This window comes from Plecotus auritus (assembly GCF_963455305.1).
Source record: "Plecotus auritus genome assembly, chromosome: 3".
Lineage (NCBI taxonomy): Eukaryota > Metazoa > Chordata > Mammalia > Chiroptera > Vespertilionidae > Plecotus > Plecotus auritus.
The window spans coordinates 47,580,977-47,600,838 of NC_137772.1; the positions used below are offsets into that span (position 1 = coordinate 47,580,977).

General features: G+C 35.7%; 1 protein-coding gene across 2 annotated transcripts in view; it reads right to left on the reverse strand.

The window, feature by feature from the left end:
• The window catches only part of GPC6 (glypican 6), a 1,157,351-nt gene that overhangs the window by 668,803 nt on the left and 468,686 nt on the right, over positions 1 to 19,862 (reverse strand). The window lies entirely within an intron of this gene.

Consider the following 19,862-nt stretch of genomic DNA (forward strand, 5'->3'; position numbering starts at 1 on the left):
TTCAGGCATTCTAATTGGCCATCCTTGAAAAGTTGGGGGGAGGGAGGCCACTGGATGGCTCCCAAGGAACTAAAGCAAGTTTGGGGAGGGGAGGAAAGGGGGGAGAGGAGGGGATGTTGCTGATTTGCAGATCTCCATGTAAGTGACCTTAGAAGGGCTCAGGAATTTTCTTTGACATACCCTGAGGAAAGGAAAATAGGATTTTAGATTAGATTTTATAAACTTCTACGCTGTAATATGTGGACAAGGTCAACACATTTCAAAATTGTTTGGGTGAACTTTTTCCCATCTGGTTTGGGTTAGGGAGGTTATTGGCCTGGGAGTTTCAAACAAGGTGGAAACTCAAAGCCAATTTTATGGGTGTGAACTGAAACTGACAAAGAGCTATTTCAAACAGTCTGGTAGAAACTGGGGAGTACCTCCTAAAGGTCTGACACAAATGCACAGACATAAATATGTTGCTATACTCCATGCAAGAATCTGAGGGTTCAAACAGAGCCAGTAGGAAGAAAAATAAATAGCCCCATAAATGGGCATTGTTTTGTAAGAGAAAAGTTATGCAGATACATATATATATATATATATATATATATATATATATATATATGGAAAAGTATATGTAGATAATATATGGAAAAGGTCTTGATTTTGCTTCTGGGTGGATCCATTATCTTTTATGAAGTAAATGGTAGCCTGGAATATCTAAATATAAATAGGGCTAACTTCAGTTAAATATTCAGTGGGACAAAATGAAGAGTTCTAATTAATACAGGCTGAATTTTAATTTTTTTTCTATTGGCCCAAAATTTGCTGATTTGCTTGAATATCTAAATAGATGAAATGGAGTGGTTTTGTTTTTTAAAGTAAAAATTTCACCATTAATCAAGTTATTAAGTAGTGCATCCTTGGAAAACACTGAATTTTTTTTTATTTTTTTATTTTACTAATGTCTGATTTTAAAAATAATGATTTTTATAATCATTGATAATGTGCAAGTATGAGCTTGTGTTAAAATTGCATCCAGGTGAAGAGACCAATCCTCCCTAAGCATGGAAGCCCTTTAATGAATATTCCCCATGTATTTTCATTTCTCTAGGGTGAAATTTATTCATTCCCTTTCATTTCAATCTCCATAACTAGACATAGCAGGTTGGAAAGAGTCAAATAGCATTCCTGCATTTCTTTAATCTTCAACCCTCCAGTTCTGCTTATTGGAACAACCTGTAAGTCAAAAGGATTTTCATAATAAGTGGCTGGCTTATCACCTTGGTCTTTGAGAAATCTGTTTAATGTCTTACGAAAGTCAACTCAAAATTAACTAAGAGCATCATATCACAGATTACCTATTGTCTTTCTGACACTTAAAAGTCTAAAAAAAATAGTCTTTGGCTTCCCATCCAAGTATTTTAGGTGCAGTTGACCTCATTGCATATTATTAGACTATTTCTCAAAAGTTTATGAAATGTTCAAATTCAAATTCAACTCTCCAGGGTATGTTTATACTTTAGAGACAATTAAAAATGAGTATATTAGGTTTGTTCAAGAAAAATGTTACACAACACAGTTTTAAGGCTTAGTATTAAACTCTATGGATTATATCATTACTCAACAAATCTTATCTTTAAGTGAACAAAGGTCATTTTTTAATGTTAGGTTTCATGGACACACAGTCTTATTGTCTATAGAACCTTAAATCTATGAGTGCTATGTGAGCAAACTTTTTGCAGAAGGGGATAAAAACATTTTCATTTATACTAGTACAAACGTGACATCTTCAAGGGATGGATTTTCATCATGAGGCTATGAAATCAAGATGAATTGCACATTGGTGAATGATTGAACCTTTAAAGTGATACACCAAGAACACACAATTTTGTGTAAATAAATCCTGGTAAGTGATTCAAAATACAACATAATGTATCAGAGGAAAAATATATAGCAGGTGTTAGAAAAAAGATATGTTCAATCTTTATTTCTGAGATTATCTTTAAATCTGGTCATTAATCACTGGAAAACTATACACTAAATTAAAGTCAGCTGATAACAAAAATTGATGTCTTTGAGATCATAGCAGGAATATAATTTCTCCCCTATTGCATTGGGAATTTAATTTAGAAACTCCTCTTAAAAACAAAAGTATGAGATGAAAAATTCATTGTTCTTTTCTTCCTAAGATAGTATATCAAGTTAAATTATAAGGTATAAGTGACTGAAGAGTTTAGCCACATGATTTGACTACAACCGTTATCCACAGCAATGATCAACAAATAGCTGTTTCCAAGAGTGACAGTAAATTCAGAGTAACAAACTTATATACTTTAGTTTTGTTTAAAAAATGAACCAAAAAAGAAAAATACCATCCCCTCAAAGTAATATATCTTTAAACTGAAAGTGTATATCTGTCACAAATCAAAATTAACTATAAGCAACTGCTGTTCTAACTTGGACGAATTCAGTTGGGGAACCTGTAGCCTGCAGTCAATATGGCTATTGCCATTGGTAAAAGCTTCTTCAATTACATTATCATTTATTTATAGTGGAAAAACATCCACTAAAGAAACTAAGCATATCTATATACCATGAACTATCTTCCTTTAATTATTTATAATGATGGCTCTTGACCTAAAAATCACACAGTTTCACCCATAAGATTTAAAAACTAATATAAACCATTCAAACACATCAGTATCTCTCTCTCTCTCTCTCTCTCTCTCTCTCTCTCTCTCTCTCTCACACACACACACACACACACACACACACACACACTTAGGTTAAGCTGAGTTGCCAGGCAAAAGGGAGAGATCTTTTATTATTAGCACACTAGAGGCCGGGTGCATGAAATTAGTTCACAGGGGGGTGTATGTCTCTCAGCCCAGCCTGCACCCTCTCCAATTTGGGACCCCTCGAGGGATGTCCGACTGCCCATTTAGACCCGATCCAGGACTGCTGGCTCCCAACTGCTCGCCTGCCTGCCTTCCTGATTGCCCCTAACCGCTTCTGCCTGCCAGCCTGATCACCCCCTCACCACTCCCCTGACAGCCTGATTGATGTCTAACTACTCCCCTGCCAGCCTGTTTGCCCTAACTACCCTCCCTTGCAGGCCTGGTCACCCCCAAATGCCCTACCCTGCAGGTCTGGGTCCCGCCCAACTGCCCTTCCCTGCAGGCCTGGTCGCCCCCAACTTCCCTCCTCTGCTGGCCTGGTCACCCCTAACTGCCCCCCCCTGCAGGCTTGATCGCCCCCAACTGCCCTCCCTTGCAGGCCTGGTCCCTCCCAACTGCCCTCCCCTACTGGCCTGATCGCCTACAACTGCCCTCCCTTGTAGACCTGGTCCCTCCCCTGCTGGCCATCTTGTGATGGCCATCTTGTGTCCACATGGGAACAGGATCTTTAACCACATAGGGCAGTGGTTCTCAACCTTCCTAATGCCACGACCTTTAATACAGTTCCTCATGTTGTGGTGACCCCCAACCATAAAATTATTTTCGTTGCTACTTCATAACTGTAATTTTGCTACTGTTATGAATTGTAATGTAAATATCTTTGTTTTCCGATGGTCTTAGGCTCTACAGCAGTGGTTCTCAACCTGTGTGTCACAACCCACAGGTTAAGAACTGCTAGCAGGGTCACCTATGACCACTGGAAAACACGGATATTTACATTACGATTCATTAATAGTAGCAAAATTACAGTTATGAAGTAGCAACGAAAATAATTTTGTGGTTGGTGGTCACCACAACATGAGGGACTGTATTAAAGGGTCGCGGCATTAGGAAGGTTGAGAACCACTGACATAGGGGCAGCCATCTTGTGTGTTGGAGTGATGGTCGATTTGCATATTACTATTTTATTAGATAGGATAATACTGAATTTCTAGAATTTTTATTGCTTATATAATTGTTCTTACTAATTTTGTTTTTTTTCTTCTCTTGTCCTAGATTCCATGGCTACAACCACTATCCTCTCCATGAATAGTAGAAAAAAGGTGAAGTCTGCTTAAAAAAAAGCTGAAAAATAAAACCTTATATAAAAATATAAAAAGTCTTTGGTTGACTATAGCAGGTCCTCAAATAACATTATTCCATTCAACTTTATTTTGTTATAATGTTTTTAGATGTCATAGGAACTTATCTGTTTATATCAATTAACCTGTTAATTTGATTTTGATACACATCATTTCACTTGAAGTTGCAGGACCTATCAAGGTTGTTAAATGAGGATTTACTTTGCTATATGTAGATGGTATGTAGAAGTCGATATGGAAGTGTATTAGTTATCTCTTGCTGCATAACAAGTAACACCCAATCATACAGGCTTAGAATAACAACATTTATTATGTAATCTTTTCTGTAGGTTAAAAATCCCAATGTGGGATTAGTTAATACTAAACCTTCTGGTTCTGGATCTCTTAGGCTGCAGTCATCTGAAGGCTAAAGTGGGAAGATTCCACTTCCTAGCTCACTTACTTGCAGTCTATTTGACTAATGTTTCTGTTCCTCACAATCTGGTGGCAGGAGCCCTCCCCCTGTTCCCTGTCATATGTCCCAGGAGTTCTGGATGTTCAGGGGGAAGGCCTGGCTATTTGCAAATCATGTTATCATTTCATCATCAGTAAAGCAGGTATATCAGCTCTACCTACACAAAGGACTAGTTAGGCCAAAGATTTAAGTTATTTTAAAATGTAAAGTACCCCTAAATGAAGCATGCAATTCACAAATATTATTGACATTGAACTAAATGTTGTCATATATAAATGTATGTTTTGGGTTGAATTATATGTTCCAAAAAAGATTTGTTGAAGTCCTAACCCCAAGTACCTGTGAATGTGACTTTATTTTGGAAATAAGCTCTTTGTAGATGTAATGAAATTAAGAGGGAGGGTTGTTATGCCAATATGACTAGTGTCCTCATAAGAAGAGGAAAAGAGACACATGGTAAAAGGATCGTGTGATTGATACCATTGTAACGAACCCAGTTATTAATAACTGGAAAGGAGCAAAGGGAAGGCCAAATAGTATAGGCATGCCATTTGTGAGGCTTTGCCAGGAAGCTGAAATTTATCTCTCCCCAGGGTTCCACCAGCCCATTCACTGCAGATTGATGGGGGAAGGGATTGGATGGGGAAGAACAGACACATGCCTAGTAAAGTCTGGGTGACATAAGGAAGGTACTTGTCTGTCAGTAACACCTGAGAACAGGTCATTGGCTAGAGTAGGCATGGCCACTGCAAGTGTGGGAAGTTAGGATACTTAATCTTCTTAACAAAGAGTTAATTTTCTAGCCTCTCTTGCTTGCTTGTACTTGACTCCTGGCTTTCCGGGCTCTCAAGCATTTGTCTATAGCCATGGGACCCCACACATGATGGACTAATGGGCTAAAACTAGCCTGATGGTACACCAGACCCAGCTCCACCATAAAACAGAAACTCTGGACATTGGCTTTGCTTCTAGCCCCAGTTGCACATTTTCCAGGACTGAATTAAGGGAAATAGGACTTTTGAAGCCAAGGGATATAATTCCATGCAGATAAAGTTTTTCACCACATCTAATCCTCCTGTAGAGGCCTCCAGAAATTCTAATAACAGCAGTAGCCCAAGAACCCCACTCCCACTAGCAAAGAAGAAAGGCAATCCACACATTTCTCCAATAACGTAAAGATGGAGGCAGATTCTCTCGTAGACCCTTCAGAGGGAGCACCACTATGTGATACTTCGATTTCAGATTTCCAACTTCCAGAAATTTGAAAGAATAAAGTTCTGTTGTCTTAAGCAGCCTAGTTTGTGGTACTTAGCTGTGCCAGCCCTAGGGAATGAATACCATGTATATGTCAGAAAGTAAAAGCAATGATTTTTCTTGTCTTTGTTTAATATTTTCAATAAAAATCTTTGTACCAGCTTCATGATAAGTATTTAATAACAGGTAATAAAATAGATTTATTGATATGAGAAAAAAGATGTGGATACCAGTAATACTTGGACTCAGGCTAAAATGCATCAGTTTTTTCCCTGTAAATAAAAAACAAAATTTAAGTAATGAAATCAAGTAAAATATGGAGTTATCTGTCATATTACTCTTGTTTGGGTCTGTGGTTGGTTTTGTTAAAAATGCCTCAATAATTATTTGGTTGCTTAAATAAACACTAGATAATGGAAAATAATGTTGTATATAAAGGCTGAATTATAAATATATACAATAGGAAAATGTATAGAAAGACAGATATTCAAAAATAAGTATTGAACTGTTAAAAACAGTTATACTTGAAGGATAGGCCAATAGTAATATTTTCCCCTAATCTTTGAACTTTTGTTTTTGAGTATTTTTTTATTTTTATTTTTTTGTTTGTCAAAGACTATATTTATTTTGTTTGTTTGTTTTTGTTTTACAATATACAACATAAAGCTATTACCAGATTTTTTTGTTTTTGAGTATTTATTATTTCTATTAGGAAGCAATAAAATAATTGCTATTTGTTAAGTTATTTGTTATTTGAATGTAGCTAATTTGGTCACTTTAGTAATCTGCTCTATATGCTACAAATTCCAGGACAATGAATAATGAATAAGACTTAGAGAATAATTTTAAATATTAAAAATCTTAAAAACTTTATTTAAAATCTATTACATGAATAGATTCACTATTTTACTACTTTTCTTTTCCTCCCTTTCAATGGGTGTTTTTGGCCATGCGGGCAAAAATAATTAATAATAATAAGTAGCAAATGATCACCTTGCCATGATTAATATTATTGGTCCCCTGGGAACACATACTTACATGTATCCTATTAGGTTACTTAAGGCTGATTATCTCTAGATAGAGCCAAAACTGAAAGACTTAGGGATGATTTAAAAACCAAAATAGCAGTAAATAAAAATTGTATTTTATAACATTTTTGTGCTTAGAAAAGTAAACAGGTGTGTTTTCTTGCAACAGAGCTGCCTTAGTAAACACATGAGCAGAATTTCATCAAAATACTTCCAGCTGTGTTAGGACCATCTGTTCATCCTTTTTAGTTTTAATTAGTGCTAGAGACTTCCTTTATTTCATTAATTCATCTGCAAATTCTTATTTGCATTTTGCCCTCTTTATGGATAAAGAAGGAGAAGGTCTGAACAAACTAGAAATTCTAAGTCATTCTTTTTCTAGTTTTACTTTAATCAGATGTCCTAAAAGTAAATGAAATTGCTGCTTTTAATAATAATAGCAATTTTCCATCAACTGCACTAATGCAGCATCGTGTCATAAAAGCAATTCCAGACATCATTCAACATATGTTTACCAGATGATGAAATTTTTAACCACAGATATTTGTTCCACAGTGGCTTCCCCCTGTTCTTTTTAAAAACCCAATGGTAAGGGTTGTCCACTATAAAGTCATTTTTTAAATATTATAATTGCATCCGAGGTCTTTCAGACATGTTTTATTTTCACACTTACATAATCAGAACTCAAAATAAAATATTAGAATTTGTTTTAATAAAGCAAGTAAATATACTTTCAGCGTGAAGGTAAACTTGACCTTTCACTTCTAGATTAACTATGGTACTCAGGTTCAACTGTCCTCATTTGAAGAGTTGTTTTCCCTGAACTTATGCATTTCCCTTCCCTTTTACCTAACTTTGTATTTATCTACAACAGTGCTTCTCATTTTAATGTACTTATGGGTCACCTGGGAATCTTCATGAATGATGGTTCTGAATCTATAGGACTAAAGGGGCCTTGAGCGTCTGCATTTGTAATGTATCCCAGCAAGGCTGTAGCATAGGTATTACTGGTAGAATAAAACATAAACACCTGTAACTGCATGAAGTTTGTATTAAGGAGTGTTAAATTAAACAGCTCATTGTATCTAAAAATTGGCACTTTCTGTCGTTAAATATAAAACTGGTAGTTATTCTTAATCAATTCCAGAAGACCTCTCCTTTCCTAGTAATCAGATAAAAATCATAACACATACACTGAATAAAAAAAGTGTAATAAGAATTCTTCATGGAACACATGCAACAAAGTTGTTTTTAACTCTCGTGCTAAAATAACAAAGAAAGGAACAAAGTCACATGGATATACTTTCTTTTCCATATCAGTGTATGTGTGCCTGTTAATCTCTCCTTTTTTGTTGCTGAAATTATTATTTATGTTTCCTGTCTTTAATCTTGATTAGTCTTGCCAGTCATTTGTCTATTTTATTGTCACTTTAAAGGAACCAGATCTCGCTTTATTATCAAGTCCACTTTTACTATTTTCTAGTCATTAAGTTCTGCTTTTATCTTTACTTACTTTCTTCCACTTAATATTTATTTAATTTTGTCCTAGTTTCTAGAGTTGACTACTTAATGTATTTACTTTTAGTCCTTAGTATTTTCTACTAATTGCATGTATTGTGATGTTTAAAATCTTAATTGTGAATTCCCTATTTTTGATGAAGTTCTTATATTTCCATTTTATTAAATGTTACAATTTCTGTTTTGAATTGCTCTTTAATAAAACACTTGGATACATGTCTTACAGTATATTACTAAGAGATTTGTTCTACAGAGATGATAGATAGAAACATACATGCATCTATACATATTCATTGGCTAATTTTTTTAAATGAATACACAGTTTTATTGCATTACTAGAGGCTGAGTGCATGAAATTTGTGAAAGGGAAGGGGGCTTTTTTATCAACTGCACTAATGCATCAATTGCATCCGAGGGCTTTCAGACATGTTTTATGTTCACACTTACATAACCAGAAATCAAGATAAAATATTAGAATTTGTTTCAATAAAGCAAGTAAATATACTTTCAGTGTGAAGGTAAACTTGACCTTTCATGTGTTGCCATTTGAATGCCATGATTAATATTATTGGCCCCCTGGGAACACATACTTACATGTATCCTATTCCGTTACTTAAGGCTGATTATCTCTAGATAGAGCCAAAACTGAGACTCAGCCCGACCTGCACCCTCTCCAATCTGGGAGCCCTCGGGGGATGTCCAACTGCTAGTTTCAGGCCTAAACTGGCAGTTGGACATCCCTCTTACAATCCAAGACCTCTGACTCCTAACTGCTCACCTGCCTGCCTGCCCTAACCACTCTGCCTGCCTGCCTGATCCCCCTAACTGCCCTCCCCTGACAGCCTGGTCACCCCTAACTGCCCTCGCCTGTGGACTTGGTCACCCTATTAAATTTTTAAAAATCTTATCCCCTTCACACACAATTGTAATTGACTTCCTTATTGGCTTCTCCCTCTCACACAATTTTTCTCTCTCCTTTATGTAACACTTTATCCTACTGACTCATCATTTATAAACTTTTCTTTCCTCCTTATTTCCTACTTCTGTTCCATCATCCTTCTTCCCATCTTTCTCCTACCCTCCCTCCCTCCCTACATTCCTTCCTTCCTTTATCTTTACCCCTATCTTCCAGCCCCTTTTCCTTCCTTCCCACCTTAATTTTTTTCTTCACTTCCTCCCTCAGACCTGTTTTGCTCCCTCCCCCATTTCTTCCTTCTTCCCATTCTCCTTTTAAGCTCTACCAGCTCCTTTAAAACTTTTCTTCCCTCCCTCTTTCTCTCTCATCCTACCTTTCCCTACCATTCTTCTCTACTACTTCCAGTGATTTAATATTATCTATCTACCTACCTAATTATTCACTATCATTTATCTTTTTTCTTTTCTGACTCCTACTTTTAAATCTGTCCCCAGTAGACAACTATACTTGATTTTCATTACAGCTCCTACAGTTCACTCATACATCCTCTTTCCTTCTTTAACTCCGCTCTCTACTGACTCCTTTATAAAGTTCTGCCCTCCTTCCCTCCCTTCTTAAAGCTTCCATTTGGGGGGTGGGGTGGGTGTTAACCCCCAGTTGAGGGCTTAGCCGGGCCAGGTATTCACCGCTCCCCCTTCCCCGGCCTCCTTGCTGCCATCCTGCTCCCATTCCCTTCCCGGGACACCCGGCCCAGTGAGGGCGGCCCTGGCACTGCTGCTGCTGCCACAAAGCAGGAGCACCTCCGCCCAGAAGGCCTCAGAGTGTCCACCCCTCCGTCCCGGATCCATGGGCGCCTCCGGGCCGGGACACAGCCTGCTGATCCGGTCGTGACGCTGTAACGGATAATTGACTTATTTCTCTATTATTAGTATAGATGGCCAATTAATGCATTGTGTATGTTGATACTTATAAGAATTTTTTAACAAAATCTTTGTAACTTAGTATACAGCATTTTTTAAAAAAAGCTTGGATGGAAAGCTTATTTTTTTTTTCTCAGCAAATATAAACTGAGAAGGCATAATTGGAATAGAAAGACAAAGCAGAACAGAATATATTAGAAACGCTGGACAAAAACTACCCTAAAGGTAGGATACCAAACAAATAGTGTGCATAGGTGATTTTTTATCAACTTTCAAGGAGCAAATTTTCCCCTTATTCAAGATGTCCACATAAAAAAGGTAGGCAAACATGATAGGAAAAAGCATCATTAGATCAAATTACTATCACTTAATAAATGAGGTACTCACAGCCAAAATAAAATATTGATATGCAAAGTAATATTAAAGAAATAATAGTTATGATCATATAGAGTTATTTCAGGAATACAAATATCATTTAACCTTAATAATTTTATAAGTGAATTTCACATTAGAATATTCAAGTAGAAATAACATATAGTTATCTGAATAGACGTGTAAAATAGGTATTTGATAAAAATCCAAAAACTATTGAGCAAAATGCTTACTAAGGTGGGAATGCCAAGAAATTTATTAAACATGATTAAGAGTAGCTATTAGAACTCCAAAAAAATAATATAGCAGTGGTTTAAAAATAAAGCATTCCATTAACATCAGAATAAATAATTAAGAGGGACACTGTTACCATTATTATTCAATATTATTCTAGACAATTCAGTCAATAAAATTAGGAAGAAATAAGAAATAAAATTCAAATGTTAGAAAGGAAGATTTAATTCATCATTAATTGTAGATAATACAACTGTCTTCCTTGAGTATCCAAGAGAATCAGCTAAAAGGTCTTTAGAACTAAAATTCTAAGAAGTAATTTGGTGTATCATGGAAGTATTTAAAATCAATAGCCTTCTAAATATCAACAATAACCACTTATAAATTGCTACAGTAAAGTATCTCAGAGAAGCACAAAAGTGGAAAACACATAAATGAAAATTAGCAACTAGTATGCAATCCATATATGAGTAAATTATCCTGAGGTCACAAGTATCAACATGAGAAATCTAAGATACATGCCATGTTCCTGGTTGAGAAAACACAAAACAATGTGTCATCTTTTTTCCTGTGCTCACCCCTCGGGAAAGCAGCGCCTGGCACACAAGCAGGCATGCATGGATTTTGCTTGAGAAGTAATACCAGGGAGCCAGAGGGAGGGAGGTAGCATGCATCAGTACACAGGATACACCAGAATGAGTTGTGTTCTTCAGTCAACACAGTGGGTGGTTCAGATTTGATTTCACCGTGACCCTTTGAGGGACTATGTGTAATGTGCTTAAGAATAGTCTGACAGAGCGACACAAAAAGAGAGCATTTTTTTTCACCAATTCCCCTAATAAGAGTTACCCTTATTAAGCAAAGTTAATTCCTTCAGATTTCCAGGCTATGCATGGATGAGTACAGGGGAGAATCCCTGCTGGTGTCCCATGGTGGTGTCTGAGATGCCTTGGAGCAGAAAATTAGAGAGAAAGAAGTATAGCCAAGGAAAGCTGTATCTTAGTCTGCCTTCATCTAGTTGCTGGGATAAAAGGTGGGTTAGGAGGAGATGAGGCAGAGCTTAAAATGTCCAACATAGGGTACCTGGAAATTCATGAGTAAAAAAAAAATGGATGGTAAGACACATGCTTGATTTCACTCCTACAACACTGTCATTCTAGACCTCTGCAAGTACATTTATGTAAACCAAAGTTTATAATATTCCTGAAAATGTCATATAAGAAGCTCAAGATCAACCATGCTGTACACCTAAAACTAATATAATATTGAATGTCAACTGTAATTGAAATTAAAAATAAATAATAAAAACAACAGGAAGCTCAACAGGCTTTCACAGTATTGACAGCAAAAAGAAAGAAACTCAAGGTCAATTCTATCCTATACAGGACCTTAAAAACAGTTTCATCTCTCTCCCCAGATGTACCACTTTGTCACCTTTGGTTATAAGGCTTTATTCCCTATCTTTAGCTTATTATTTATAACTAGAGGCCTGGTGCATGAAATTCATGCACGGTGCGGGAGGGGGGGAGATCCCCTCAGCCCATCCTTCACCCTCTCCAATCTGGGACCCCCTGGGGGATGTCCAACTGCCACAGGGATCGGGCCTAAACTGACAGTCGGACATCCCTCTCACAATCCGGGACCGCTGGCTCCTAACTGCTCACCTGCCTGCTTGTCTGATCACCCCTAACTGCCCCCCCCCTGCCCTGGTGGCCTGGTCACCCCCAATTGCCCCCCTGCTGGCCTGGTCACCCCTAACTGCACCCCCAATGGCCTGGTCACCCCTCACTGCGCCCCCCCCCTGCCGGCCTGGTCGCCCCATGCAGCCTGCTGCTCAGTCATTTGGTCGTCCCTCACTAACTCCCCTGCCGGCCTTGTCACCCCATGTAGCCTGTTTGGTCATCCATTTAGTTGTTTTGGTTGCGATGGTCTCTTAGGCTTTTATATATAGAGATTTCCAAGTCATCTTGATGTAGCTGCATTCCATTCATATATAATGGATTCAAGCACATTATTGTTTTCAGGTAATTGCAATAACTTAAAGACAGAAAATAACAAAAAAGGTGAAAAAGTTATAAACAGAAATGTTTGTAGTTTTCTGTATGTAATTTATCTTTAATATTGAAGTATATTATTTTTCTTAAAGTACAATTAATTACAATTTATAACTTGCTAACATTCAAGAGTACTTGAGTTATTCATACTAAGCATGTTTGCAACATTTTAGGAGGAAAAGTTACTTTAAATTTCAAAGGTAGAGACTATGATTTAATAAAATTTTGCAATTCAAACTCTTTAGAAATTTCTACACAGTAAGAAACTCCTCATGTTAATCCAATATTTTCCTTGGGAAACTTTACATATGGAATTAACTTGTACAGGCAAAATATTAAAGAATAATCAATATTTAAGAAAAAATCTGATAAAATAATTTAGAATGCACACTTATTGGAGCCAATTGACAGGGATTCCTAACTGATAAGGGAGCTCTCTTGTAACAAATACCCATTTGTTTTTCCCTTCTGCACACACCAGTACTGGTTTCTGTAACAAACAGAAAGGTCATATTTCCCTAATTCACTCGAAAAGGTGTGATGTCTTGGAAAGCTTGATTACTTACAGGTTTGGTAAGATAAATTTTCATAAATGACAGGACCAAATTTTCCAACCCTGTGTTCTCTATCATGACACTCTTGGATTATATAAAGTTCTCCTGAGATGCTATCATTTAAATAACAAATATATGTTCAATCTTTAATAGTAACTTTCTGTTGTTTTCACTAATATATTAGAGATGCATTAATTTTTATTCAAGAGCATTAAAATAAATTTTGTCTTTACACAGATCAATTTTAATTACTTCAATTTTGTTCATATAATTCAAAATATGAATTCAAGATAAGACGCCCCTTCACAAAAATAATGCCCCTTTTTATTTTCCCACAATATTCTGTTATTGAGCATAAGTCTTTCCACTGAAAAATAAATTGAAAACATTTATACCCAATGGTAATTTACAAGCAAGGGGAAACAAGCTATGTAAAGTCTGTGTAATTGATAGACTTTATTTATATAGCCTTTCTGAGAATGATTTCAATTACATTTGTTCATAGTCCTGGACTTTTATTTTTAATATCTGCAGTTAATAATTTGAAAAATATGCTAGCACCTCGCCATGGAAATCTGGTTTTTAACCCACTAAATATAAGTTATTTATATCTCTTCTCTGCTAAATAGGTAAAATGACTTACATTCAAAGTAGGCCTGACACAGGACAGCACTTCAGTGACACCTTTGACCTTCAACACTTCACGGTCGCCTGAACCCAAAATCACAGTTTGAAAATACACAGTGTATTTGTTCCAATAAGGACAAAACACCTAAGAAACTAAGTTTGTTCCTGAATTTCCTGTTTTGGGTTTGGGACAAATTATGCTCAGCTGCACAAACAAAGTAATTGGCAACAGAATTCCAGGAGAAAGAGGAATGTTTCCAGAATTATGAAAACCTCTTGAGAGGGAAATGTCTGAGAGCGCAGAAGAAGTATATATTCAACAGGCAAGGAGTTTAAGGAACTACAATATAAAAATGTCGTTTCCTAAGAATAATGGTATCTAATTCTACTTCAAAATCAAGAAAATATGAAAAGTTATTACCAAGAGGGTGTTAACCAGATGTTCTCAATCTCTACATGGAAGGATGTCTGTAAGTTAGATAGAAGTCAGAACAGCCACACACGGAAAGCTATTAAGTCTTAGAAAGGTTAAGAAGTGAGGATGGGAACAGTATTTTAAAGATTAATTAAACTTCATCTAGCCAAGAAACTTTAGGCTGGAGGAAAAGTAGGCTAAATTGATTATATACTGTATATCTCCCCTTCCTTCCCTTCTTCCTATAGAACGTGCACTTTAGTACTATGTGATAAGCTCAACGTAGCAAAGGGAATGATTCTCTAGATTATAAAATAAACTTTCCTACTTAATCTATGTATCTGACTTGAGTCTACCAGGTCAACAAATGGGCATGATATCCCTCTACACATTGTACATGATGATTTACTTTGGAGTCAGGAAATTGTGAACTCAAACAGGTCTTGTCTGTTACAACTGTGTGGCTCAGGAATATTACTAAATCCTGAAGTTGTATTCTGGGAGTTAATAGCACAAATGTCAGTAATGATCCCAGCAAAATGCCTGCAGGGATGAAATCTACCACTGGTTTGCAAGTTGGTTTCCTCTAGTGGGCTGGATTCCATGAGGCAACAGCATCTTTCACTGAAGTGTCAAGCCTAGAGGACTGGCACACATACATACACATTAATCTCATGTGAAATATTTGGCATTGTTATAAAGACATTAGTAAAACTGAATGCCATTGAGTGTCTGCCAAAAGTGCTTATGAAAATTAGAATTGGAGGAAAGAAATTCATATGCACACAGCTAATCAGACAGTTATAAAGAGGAATAATTTAATACCACTTTATTACAAAATTTTCAATAAGTGAATATCAGAGGATAACAAAAAAACCTCAAATGCCGATGAAATGTCCAGAGATATTGCTGATAGAATTCTCTAAATGGTAATGCCAGAAAATTTAATAAACTGAGCACAATGTCATTTGAGACCTTTGGAGTATTTGCTATCTTTCCTTTGGGGCTGAAGTAAAGCAAATGTGATTGTCATTTAGCAGATAATTGCCAGAGACGGGCTTTAAAATAGGCCAGTTATTCGCCTGTTAAGTGTAAGTCCTGAAACCATAAAAATCCTAGAAGAAAACAGGCAGTAAAACCTCAGAAATTTCTCATAGCAATATTTTTGCTGATTTATCACCTCCAGCAAAAGAACCAAAGGTAAAAAAAAAAAAAAATAAACAAAATGGGACTGCATCAAACTAAAAAGCTTCTGCACAGCAAAAGAAATCATCAAGAAAATTAAAAGGGAACCCACTGAATGGGAAAACATATTTGCAAATGATACATCTAATAAAGTGTTAATTTCCAAAATATATAAAGAACTTATACAACTCAACACCAGGAAAATGTATATGTACATAGACAGACAAATAGATAGATAGATAGATAGATAGATAGATAGATGATAGATAGATGATAGATAGATGCCTAATACGCAAATTGTCCCTGCGGGAGTTCTACTGGGAGACTGATCACTTGCTATGATGTGAGCTGACCACCAGGGGGTGGCGCAGAACAAAGGAAGGCCCCAGCCTGCAGCTGGCAGCCAGGGAAGGGAGGGCCTGGCTGGCCTTGATCACTGGCCAGGCCTGGGGACCCTACCCATGCAAGAATTTCATGCACAGACCACTAGTGTATATATGCAGTAAATTGAAATTTTAGAAGAAAACTCAAACAGAACAAAACAAAAAATAAGAAATGCTTATGCCTATTTAGTACTGTATTTAAAGTAGAACATTTTATGCTCACAAAGAAAAGCACCTATACACATTTTATCTAATTAAGGGGAAACTTGTACATAATTAAAGAGTTGTTCATTAAATGAGCTTAGGGTGGTTTCACCCATCCACTCAAAATAATTATGCTGTTTTCTGCTAAATGTGATAAAAGTATTGCTTGATGCTTGTTTTTCAAAATGATTTATTAGTAATATTTCTGACATTAAAATATGCCAGCTAATACCAAAATTAACAGAAATTGGACCTTAGCCATAGCACATACCTCATCCAAAAAAGCTCTGCTTCCTTCTTTGTATGCCACATATTATTTCCTTTTGATGACTCAGTTATGTCTACAGACCTCTAATTGTCTTTTTAGAGTTATTCAAACCTGCAAGAGAGGGGCTGCCAAAACGTGTTGGAAAAACACACCTAGAATATGGACCTCTCTACACCAGATAATCTAAAATAAAAAGAATAATACTGAATAAGATATAATCTATGAATGTATGACTTTTATATATTAAAGAATGGAAGAAGAACTAAAAATAATAGGAAGGTATCTACTATAAGATAATGGATGTCCTTCCTTAATTAGTGTAGGTATTTCAACCTCAGGCAAAATCCCTATTACATAGAATGATCCTCTCCTGGTTTAGGAACAGTGGGATTTACAACCCGGAGATTGTCTGGCCGTGGGCAGGTCTGTCTATTTTGTTTCTCAGGGAGCAGAAACATCATTTTAGATTTATCACCACTACAGATGTTCACAACCAGGAGATACTTCTTGAAACACAACCCAAGCTACATGGGCTCTGTGGCTAAGTCCTTAACACCCAACAATGCATTTGAAAATAAACATTATCAGCTCATTCTAACTATGAAAACAATGGATGTTTAGTTTTAAAAACTGAAAAAAAATACAGGTAAGCATAAAGAAGGAAAAAAAATATTTGTAAGCCTATCACAAGAGACTAATGTTGAGAAGATAAAAGTAAAAGTGTGTGGGTTTTTTGTTGTTGTTGTTGTTGTTGTTATTTATAGCTTCTGACTACATCTCCATTGCTCTCCATACCCACCTACTACTTCACTAGAGAATGCAATAAAGGGCACCAGATGAGTGCAATTTGTCTCCTCTCTGGGTAGTCTCAGGAAGGTTCTCAAGGACTGTCATTTACACTAATCCCTGCCAATCTGAATGCTAATTAATTTGTTACCACATTTGTCTTTCTAGATTGTAGGCTCCTTAAAATAAAATTCTGCATTTTTTAAATTTAAAGATATGAAGGTCTAATAGTGACGAGCAAATATTATGTTGTTGAATGAATGAAAAATTAAATGTGTACCACTTGAAAGTCAAGTCTTATTTTTTCTCCACAAGCCTATTTATTTCCTATGTGACATTTGCAGATAATAAAATTCTAAAAGTTTCAATTAAAGCTAAGGCCTTATCTGAGCAAATCAGCTTTCAATGGCAGTGATGAACTGAACCAAAGGAGAATTTGTCAAGATCTCTACCTAATTCTATTTTTTAACAAATTAAAAAATATATATTTTGTTTAAGCTATAAATAATTACTAATCAGTTAATATGGCAATGAAAAGCTGTATGAAAATTGTAAACACTAGGTACAATTATATAAGTTCTTTCATCCAATATGATTAGATATGAACAGGTTAATTAAGTGAAAAATTTGGATAACTCTGGCAAATTAAAAAATGTTTGAAAATTAATTATCTATTAATTTTTAAAGAAGAAGCCTTTTAAAAATTTTGAGAGTAGATAATGAAAAATTACAGTTTTAATAGTCTTTCTTCTATGATTCACATCAATTATACATTGTCTATAATTTTAATTTCAATTATTTTAAGATGAAACAAACTTAAAGACAACTGAGAAGGAATTCATATGCAAAATCTTTGTACAATTTTTATTATTTATTGTCAAACTTTTTTAGCTAACAGGATCAAATTCTAATTTTCTAGAGAAGAGAAAGTTGTTGATTTTTTTTTGTTTTGTTTTTGTCAATTAGACTTTCTTGACTCTTCCCAAAGCAATCAGCTTAGTTATCATGAAAACAACAGCTATCTTTATGCATTCAGTTTATTGATTTACATAATGTTTCATTAAATTACATAATTATAAAACAACTACAACTAGCATAAAATCGTTTAGGAATAAAAACAACTGATTCTGAATAAACATTCAAAGAAATAATGGGGCTTTGGGGCATTCAAAAGAGTAGCCTGGTATTGGCAGGCATTCAGCACTCCACTGCCATTGGTGAGGAAGATCTGCAGAGGGAGTTGGCAGAGTCAATTACATGTAGATGGGTTAGAAGAGGCTGTGCTGAAAATCTCACCTTCAATATGCATTACTATCTGAATCACTGCTAATTTCAATCCTGGACCATCTAGCTCTCAAAATGCTCACAGCTGCCCTCTCCTCTCCTGCTAGCAGCCTTGAATGTAGTCCAGTGCCTTTCCAAATTTTCTCCCCAATCTGTCACAAACTAATATTATATTTGTAAAACACAATAAAAATACAATGGGAAAAAAAGACATAAAATACAAGGTCATTTTAAATTATTAGTTTAACAGACATAAAACTACTGTCAAACTTTTATAAAAGTTTCTAAACATTTCCTCTCAATTTCTGTTCTTATCTCCTCCTGCATCAGGAGCAGTCCTGTTCTGTGGGGAATAGTATTGAGTTTGCAGACTACACTTTGAGTAACACTTATCTACACCAAGCCTTCAAATAGGCTAAATTGGTATTCTGTACAATCACATTTATTTGGGCAACATGACCTTGAATACAATTGAAGAGTGGACATAGAAAAATAGACAATGCCTTGAAAGAACACTAAAGGTATTCTTGCTCTAATCATTTAACATGCTATTTCAGTTCATTACAAAGTGAGTGAACTTCCTCAGCTAGCTTTTGTTTTGTATTGTGGCTCAAAAAAGAAGCCATGCAGAACAAATCCTGTCCTTAATTTTGGGTTTATTTTCCATAGCTGGTTCAAATGTACACATAAAGATATACCAGAATCCTGAAAAAAATCTCGATACTTCCATATGTGCGTCCTTTAAAAGGGGAAAAAAAGAACTGATTTTAACTTAATCAAGATGGGCACCAAAGAGAATTTGTAACATAAAAAACAATAAATATGGGCAATGTTGGGCTCAAGCTCAAACAAGCCAGGAATAACTCCTTTTGTAAACTACACCAAAACCAGAAATTCCCTAAATAATTGGCTAATTAAGTATTGCTTGGTTGACCACTCATAGATAGTTTAGTGTAATGTTTAAACTGTGTTCTATCATCATTACAAAGACAGCTATTATGCCAAGATAAGGCCTGGATACTTTTGTTCTGAATTAAATAAAATCCTATAATCATGGTTATAAAAACATCTGTTTGACATTAAGCAGTTGGCTGCTAAAAATGGAGATTTTCTTTTCATCTGTTCTATAAAATCATAGACCCTGGGATAAGGCTTCAAAATACCACCCTACACTACCAAGCAGATATTTGTAAAAGTGCTGTATGTAGCATTTCCTATGTTTCCCCTGGTCATAAGTTTAGTCATCTTTCCAATTTTTGATTTGTCATTAAAAGAAGACAAAACTAAACAAAATATTTTTATTAAATTCATCTGTATTTGCAGAATGAATTTCAACCATTATAATATATAGCGTTTACTATAATAACCAGCTCTCCTATTTG